This window comes from Triticum aestivum, chromosome 2D (genome assembly GCF_018294505.1).
Source record: "Triticum aestivum cultivar Chinese Spring chromosome 2D, IWGSC CS RefSeq v2.1, whole genome shotgun sequence".
Taxonomy (NCBI): domain Eukaryota; kingdom Viridiplantae; phylum Streptophyta; class Magnoliopsida; order Poales; family Poaceae; genus Triticum; species Triticum aestivum.
Window position 1 is genome coordinate 105,894,808 of NC_057799.1, and position 8,950 is coordinate 105,903,757.

Genomic DNA, 8,950 nt, shown 5'->3' on the forward strand with positions numbered 1-8,950 from the left:
AACTATTGCAAGGAATCAAACATATCATATTCAGCGATCTACAAGTTTATGTAGGATTTTATGACTAACCATGTGAATGACCAATTCCTGTCATCTCTCTAAATAGATATAAGTGAAGCAAGAGAGTTTAATTCTTTCTACAAAAGATATGCCCACGCTCTAACAAATATAAGTGAAGCAAAAGAGCATTCTATAAATGGCGGTTTTCTATGTGAAGAGAAACAGGCAATCCAAACTTCAAATGATATAAGTGAAGCACATGAAGCATTCTATAAAGCCATACTCAAAAGATTTAAGTGAAGTGCAATGAGCATTCTATAAATCAACCAAGGACTATCTCATACCAGCATGGTCCATAAAAGAAAAAGTGAAAACTAAATGCAAAAGGCGCTCCAAGACTTGCACATAATGCATGAACGAAACGAATTCGAAAACATACCGATACTTGTTGAAGAAAGAGGGGATGCCTTCCGGGGCATCCCCAAGCTTAGACGCTTGAGTCTCCTTGAATATTTACTTGGGGTGCCTCGGGCATCCCCAAGCTTGAGCTCTTGCCTCTCTTCCTTTTCCTCATATCGAGACAACCTCGATTAGACACTACATCCACACAAAACTTCAATAGAAAACTCGGTAAGATCTGTTAGTATAATAAAGCAAATCACCACTCTAAGTACTGTTGCAAACCAATTCACATTTTGTTTTTGCATTGTGTATACTGTAACATAACTTTTTCATGGCTTAATCCACTGATACGAATTGATAGTTTCATCAAAACAAGCAAACTATGCATCAAAAACAGAATCTGTCTAAAACAGAACAGTCTGTAATAATCTGAACATTCACCATACTTCTGATACTTGAAAAATTCTGCAAAAATTAGAAAAAATAAACAATTTTTACAGCAAGACAGTGAAAAAATAATCAGAACCATTTGACGTTCCAGTAAAAAACTAAAATTCGTGCACTACAGCCAAAGTTTCTGTCCTGCACCGCATAAACCAACAAGCATTGTAAACATCCTAAAGGCAAACCTTGGCACATTATTTTTATAATACAATGGAATTGTACAAGGGGATAATTATTTTTATTGAAAAGTTTCTGTAATTAAGATTCACAAAGTTCCCATGCGCATGAACAAAGTTCAAGGACGTCCCCCACTTTCACAATGCTCGTCTCTCTCACTTTCACTTTTCTTTTTGAAAAAGTTTTCGGTTCCCCTCTTTATTTTTTTATTTTTTTAAACTATATAAAAGCACTCAACAGAAATAAATGACTCTCTAAAACTTCCGGGTTGTCTTCCTGGCAGCGCTTTCTTTAAAGCCATTAAGCTAGGCATTTAGTGCTCAAGTAATGGATCCACCCGGATCCCAATGTATATCAAAGCCAATTTTAATTAACAATGATTTGTCATTTAGTAGTGAGCACAAAGCAACATATATCATGCAACAACGAAGTCTAACTCTCTTCCTATGCATCGGCATGTCATAAAATAACAATTCATGCACACAAAGTAAAGGCCAATCCATAGTATAAACAGTTTCTTGCAATTTTATCGTGTTGGAAACATAGAGGGGTGGAGATATAGTTCCTCTCTCATAATAATTGCAAGTAGGAGTAGCAAGCACATGCATATTACATTCACCAAAATCATTATGTGCAATGGTAAAAGGCAACCCATCAATATAATCCTTAATAAGCACAAACTTCTCCAATAAAGTGTAGTAGGGAGAATTCAAAAAGATAATAGGACTATCATGCGTGGGTGCAATAGCAACATTTTCATGTTTAACATAAGGAACTATAGCAAGTTCATCTCCATAAGCATAATTCATATTGGCATCTTGGCCACAAGCATAGCAAGTATCATCAAAAAGGGATATTTCAAACAAATTCAAGGGATCATAGCAATCATCATAGCAATCATCCTTCGGTAAGCACGAAGGGGAATTAAATAATGTATGAGTTGGAGGGTTACTCTCATTAGAAGGTGGGCACGGGTAGCTAATCCTCTCTTCCTCCTTTTGTTCTTCGCTCTCCTCATCATCTTTTTCATCCAATGAGCTCACTGTTTCATCAATTTTTTCTTCCATAGCTTCCTGCAAAATATTAGTCTCTTCTTGGACAGCGTTAACTTCCTCAATAAATGCATCAATATTGGCATTGAATTCATAGTTTTCATAGCAATATCTAAGTATAGCAAAATTTTCAGGTCTGTAAATAGCATCATCAAAATTTTCACATGTTTTAAACAAAGATTCTATTTCATAAGCACCCATAAAAGCAACAAATTCTTCTATTTGTTCCACATCATAGTAATCATATATACCTTTAGCATAAGAAGCTAAGGTTTTATTATCATTAAATTCGCATGAAAAGTCAAGGTGTGGAAACTTCATCCTAGAGCAACAAGTATAATCATATCTCAAGCATAGTTCCCGAGCATACCAATGCAACATATTAATTTGATCCCATAATAGTTTCCCTTTCTGTGTCAAGCGATAATCCCTAAAGTATTCACGTTGATCCAACACGTCTCCCATTATAAAGTTGAATGGGGTTTTCTCAGGATTATCAAAGTAGTACAAAATATTTTTCTCATGATGAGAATCGAGGGTTTTAGGAGTTACCCCATCCTCATGAGTAACAAGTACACATATTTTTTTTTGGTATTTTGTGTTCCATATCCGAAGATAGAGAACAACTTAGAACAGCAAATAAAAATTACTTAGTGATAAAGCAAACAAGCACACACAAGAATATTCACCCCACGCTATGACTCCCCGGCAACGACGCCAGAAAAAAGTCTTGATAACCCACAAGTGTAGGGGATCGCAACAGTTTTTGATAAGTAAGAGTGTCGAACCCAACGAGGAGCTAAAGGTAGAATAAATATTCCCTCAAGTTCTATCGACCACCGATACAACTCTACGCATGCTTGACGTTCGCTTTACCTAGAACAAGTATGAAACTAGAAGTACTTTCTAGGTGTGATAGGATAGGTTTGCAAGATAATAAAGAAAGCATAAATATAAACTAGGGGATGTTTAGATAAAGATGCAATAAAGTAAATATAGCGAGTGTGGAAAAGTGGTGATAGGAGTTGTGGAATTGTCCCTAAGCAATTGACTATGTTACTAGACTGATAATCACTATTGCAATTCTATTTGAGGGAGAGGCATAAGCTAACATACTTTCTCTACTTGGATCATATGCACTTATGATTGGAACTCTAGCAAGCATCCGCAACTACTACAGATTCATTAAGGTAAAACCCAACCATAGCATTAAAGTATCAAGTCCCCTTTATCCCATACGCAAACAACCTACTTACTCGGGTCTGTGCTTCTGTCACTCACGCCACCCACCATAAGCAAATCATAAACATATTGCAAACCCTACAGCGGGAATCCCTCACGCTTGCGCGACACGGAGGGCACAATAGGACAGCACCAATAATAAAAAATGCAACTCAAATCAATCATAGCAATTCATCAATCACCGGTAGGACAACGAAAATCTACTCAGACATCATAGGATGGCAACACATCATTGGATAATAATATGAAGCATGAAGCACCATGTTCAAGTAGAGGGTACAGCGGGTTGCGGGAGAGTGGACCGCTGAATATAGAAGGGGGAAGGTGATGGAGGTGTTGGTGGAGATGGCGGAGGTGTTGGTGTAGATCGCGATGATGATGATGGCCCTCGGCAGCGTTCCGGCGCCACCGGAAGCAAGGGGGAGAGAGCCCCCCTTCTTCTTCTTCTTCTTCTTATTCTTCTTCCTTGACCTCCTCCCTAGATGGGAGAAGGGTTTCCCCTCTGGTCCTTGGCTCTCATGGCTTGGGAGTGGCGAGAGCCCCTCCGAGATTGGATCTATCTCTCTGTTTCTGCGTTCTCCCCTGGCTCTGTTTCACCGTTTCGTGTATATATGGAGATCCGTAACTCCGATTGCCCTGAAACCTTCACCGTGATTTTTTTCTTCTGAAAATTAGCTTTCTTGCGGCCGAAGAAGGGCGTCAACCGCCTTACAGGTGGGTCACGAGGGTCAGGGGCGCGCCCCCCTACCTCGTGCCCACCTCGGACACGGTTTCGCGTTTATCTTTCTCCCAGATTTTCCAAATATTCCAAAAATAAGCTCCGTCCGTTTTTATCCCGTTTGGACTCCGTTTGATATGGATATTCCGCGAAACCAAAAACATGCAACAGACAGGAACTGGCACTGGGCACTGGATCAATATGTTAGTCCCAAAAATAGTTTAAAAAGTTGCCAAAAAGTATATGAAAGTTGAATAATATTGGCATGGAACAACCAATAATTATAGATACGACGGAGACGTATCAATACGTCGACACGTGGCTGGGCCCAACAGAGGCCCATATAGGTTAAAAAGGCCGGCCCAGTCAAAGGCCCGTAGTACTTAATCAGGTACTAGTGGGCCAGCCCAATAACGGCCTGCTTAATAGAGGCCCATTTACGGCCCGAAGACAGATCTGGCCCGTTAATTTTTTGCCCAATATTTGGGCCCATTTATGGCCCGAAGCCAGATCTGGCCCCTTAATTGTTCGCCCAATATTTGGGCCCATTTGCGGCCCGAAGCCATATCTGGCTCGTTAATTGTTTGCCAAATATTTGGGCCCAACTATTGCCCAGTGACTTTCAGCCTGTTCGAGGCCTGATGTAGACATGGGCCCATTTCAGCCCGGTGTGACTTTCGGCCTGGGAATGGCCCGTGCTTCCCATGGGCCGTAGATGGTCCGACGGGACATCGGGCCCACTAACGGCCCATGCAAAAGGTGGCAACAGTTAAGCCCAACGTGACTTTGGGCCTGTTAAAGGCCTGTCGCGTAATTCGGCCCGTTGATGCCTGTACTAAGCTTTCTGCCTCTTAAAGGCCCATGATATGAGTGGGCCAACTAAGGCCCGAGATATGTTTTGGCCTGGTAACGGCCCTTTAGCTAACTGGGCCCAAAAAGGCCCGGACTACATTTCGGCCTGCTGATGGCCCGTCGACGACTAGTGAAAATTGAGGCCCAACATGCATTTTGGCCTGCTAAAGGCCCGTGGTTTCATCTCGGCCGTAACAAGCCAGTACAATATTCAGCCTGTTAATGGCCCAACGCTACCTGGGCCAAACTAAGCGCTGGGTCGACAAAAGGCCCAACTAAAATATAGTCCGGTGTAAGTTTGGGCCTGACGCAATGTGTGAAGGCCCCAATCATTCGGGCCTAAGAAAGATGCAGGCCGACCCAATTGTGGCCCGCTAAAAATGTGGCCCGTTAGAGTCGAATATTTCGGCCCGGTCGACTACATCTGATTTTTTCCAGAACTAGTAGGAATTAAGAACAAACCTACTCTATACAATAAAGAAATTACGGCATAGTAACTAAGAATAAACCTACACTATACAATAAAGGATTTAAGGTATATTACATCCACTTGGCATTGAAGTTCGCCACCAGTGATCATAAACCGCAACGAAGAAGCAGATTACAAAAACTGGGCACCATTGCAGCGTAACAAAATAATACTAAACCGAGACCACTTCCAAGACAGTTCAAGAAAGGTTAGCCTTGCGGGGGAACTACTGCGCAAGCTGCTGAGCAAGGCTGTGAGACCGGCCTAGCATGTCGGTCATAGCTTCCAAGTGTAGCTGTTTAGCGATGAGGTTCTCATTGGTGTTCTCCGCAATCTTTCTTAGAGGTAGGACTTCAAGTCGAAGTTGAGTTGCAGAATGCCTTTCTGCTAGAACTTGGGACTGAAGAAGTCAAACTGATTCAGATAACGAATTCTGTGAGCTTGTCTGACTGTTAGTCTCAAGTAACTTGAACACTGCATCAAGACAAGACTTTGGGGTTGTCTCGCTATCTTCAAGATGTTTTGCCTTCTTTGCTGCAATATATGTTGGGTTTGTCTCACAGCCTTCATCAGACTTGTGCATGCCATCAGGCATATCACCCTGAAACAAAGCAGAGAGATGATAGGTTTTGCACGTGTGGGCTACACTTCTGCACTGGCATTGTCTGTGTATTCTACTTGTTGGTAAGATTAAATATAGATCTGATCTTTTTTAGTAAATGGTGGGCGAGGGAGATAAGATGCAGAATGCTACAAAATGAACCAATCCCTCTTCCCATAATACAAGAGTGTTTTGAACACTGGTGTACTGTACAAAACGTTCTCATATTATGGGACGGAGGGAGTAGCTGTTAATGTAAGTACAGTGATAGACCATGTTCAGTCCTTACAAGAGGACTGCAGACCTAAACCTCTTCAAAAGCATTGGGTTGATTCTAAATTTATGTAAGAGTCCATACGGATCTTATAATGTCCACCAAATGGATGATTACGAGGCTAACATGTGCAGTGATGCTACATAATCAAACAGCTATGAAAGTAAGAATGGTCATACAGGGCAAGAGGAACTCACAAGAGCAATGCAGTGTGCAGTATAGTTGCGAGATTCTGTGGTCCCTTGAGAACGAATGTTCTTCTGCTAACAGTTTTCGTACAAGTGAGACATTAAGGCAAATGCATAAATGTAGTTCAAATTGTGATGTGATATCATAGACAGTACCTTACGCTGCAGCCGAGACCAATGTGTAACAAGATTATTCCAGTCACCGTCGGATAAATGTAGCACCGGAGACTTTACAGAAATTTCGTTCAGAGGCTTGCCACCGAAGTGCGCTTGCCTCAGGTAGGAACGATACTTCATCAACGAGTGCTTGAAAAGCACAACCAACCCTTGCTCGTCATCACAATCCAGTTTGCTCCTCGCCTATTTAAAAGAATGAAATCTTGTGTCTTCTGTTGGCAGAAACATATGCAGTAATGACCATGAATAACATTAGTACATTACTTACGCGTAAGTTGCGGAGGAAGACTGGAAATTTGAAGGAAATATGCCCTAGAGGGAATAATAAAGTATTATATATATTTCCTTATATCATGATAAATGTTTATTATTCATGCTAGAATTGTATTAACCGGAAACATAATACATGTGTGAATACATAGACAAACAGAGTGTCACTAGTATGCCTCTACTTGACTAGCTTGTTAATCAAAGATGGTTATGTTTCCTAGCCATAGACATGAGTTGTCATTTGATTGACGAGATCACCTCATTAGGAGAATGACGTGATTGACTTGACCCATTCCGTTAGCTTAGCACCCGATCGTTTAGTATGTTGCTATTGCTTTCTTCATGACTTATACATGTTCCTATGACTATGAGATTATGCAACTCCCGTTTACCGGAGGAACACTTTGTGTGCTACCAAACGTCACAACGTAACTGGGTGATTATAAAGGTGCTCTACAGGTGTCTCCAAAGGTACTTGTTGGGTTGGCGTGTTTCAAGATTAGGATTTGTCACTCCGATTGTCGGAGAGGTATCTCTGGGCCCACTCGGTAATGTACATCACTATAAGCCTTGCAAGCATTGTGACTAATGAGTTAGTTGCGGGATGATGTATTACGGAACGAGTAAAGAGACTTGCCGGTAACGAGATTGAACTAGGTATCGAGATACCGACGATCGAATCTCGGGCAAGTAACATACCGATGACAAAGGGAACAACGTATGTTGTTATGCGGTCTGACCGATAAAGATCTTCGTAGAATATGTGGGAGCCAATATGGGCATCCAGGTCCCGCTATTGGTTATTGACCGGAGAGGTGTCTCGGTCATGTCTACATTGTTCTCGAACCCAAAGGGTCCGCACGCTTAAAGTTACGATGATAGTTTTATTATGAGTTTATATGTTTTGATGTACCGAAGGTTGTTCGGAGTCCCAGATGTGATCACGGACATGACGAGGAGTCTCGAAATGGTCGAGACGTAAAGATTGATATATTGGACGACTATATTCGGACACCGGAAGTGTTCCAGAGAAGTTCCGGATTAAACCGGAGTGCCGGAGGGTTACCGGAACCCCCCGGGGAAGTATTGGGCCTTAGTGGGCCTTGAGGGGAGAGAGAGGGCAGCAGCCAGGAGGTGGTGCGCCCCCTCCCAGGAGGAGTCCTAGTTGGACTAGGAGAGGGGGGCGCAGCCCCCTTTCCCTCTCCCTCTCCCTCTCTTTCCTTCCCCCCTTCTTTTCCTAGTAGGACTAGGAAAGGGGAGTCCTACTCCTACTAGGAGGAGGACTCCCCCCCTCTCCTTGGCGCGCCCCATAGGCAGCCGGCCTCCCCCTTGCTCCTTTATATACGGGGGCAGGGGGGCACCTCTAAACACACTTGATATACGATATTTTAGCCGTGTGCGGTGCCCCCCTCCACCAGATTACACCTCGATAATACCGTCGCGGAGCTTAGGCGAAGCCCTGCGTCGGTGGAACATCATCATCGTCACCACGCCGTTGTGCTGACGAAACTCTCCCTCAACACTCGGCTGGATCGGAGTTCGAGGGACGTCATCGAGCTGAACGTGTGTAGAACTTCGGAGGTGCCGTGCGTTCGGTACTTGATCGGTCGGATCGTGAAGACGTACGACTACATCAACCACGTTGTGATAACGCTTCCGCTGTCGGTCTACGAGGGTACGTGGACAACACTCTCCCCTCTCGTTGCTATGCATCACCATGATCTTGCGTGTGCGTAGGATTTTTTTTTTGAAATTACTACGTTCCCCAACAGTGGTATCAGAGCCTGGTTTTATGCGTTGATGCTATGCACGAGTAGAACACAAGTGAGTTGTGGGCGATATAAGTCATACTGCTTACCAGCATGTCATACTTTGGTTCAGCGGTATTGTGAGATGAAGCGGCCCGGACCGACATTACGCGTACGCTTACGCGAGACTGGTTTCACCGTTGCGAGCACTCGTTGCTTAAAGGTGACCGGCGGGTGTCTGTCTCTCTCACTTTAGTTGAACCGAGTGTGGCTACGCCCGGTCCTTGCGAAGGTTAAAACAACACCAACTTGACAAACTATCGTTGTGGTTTTGAT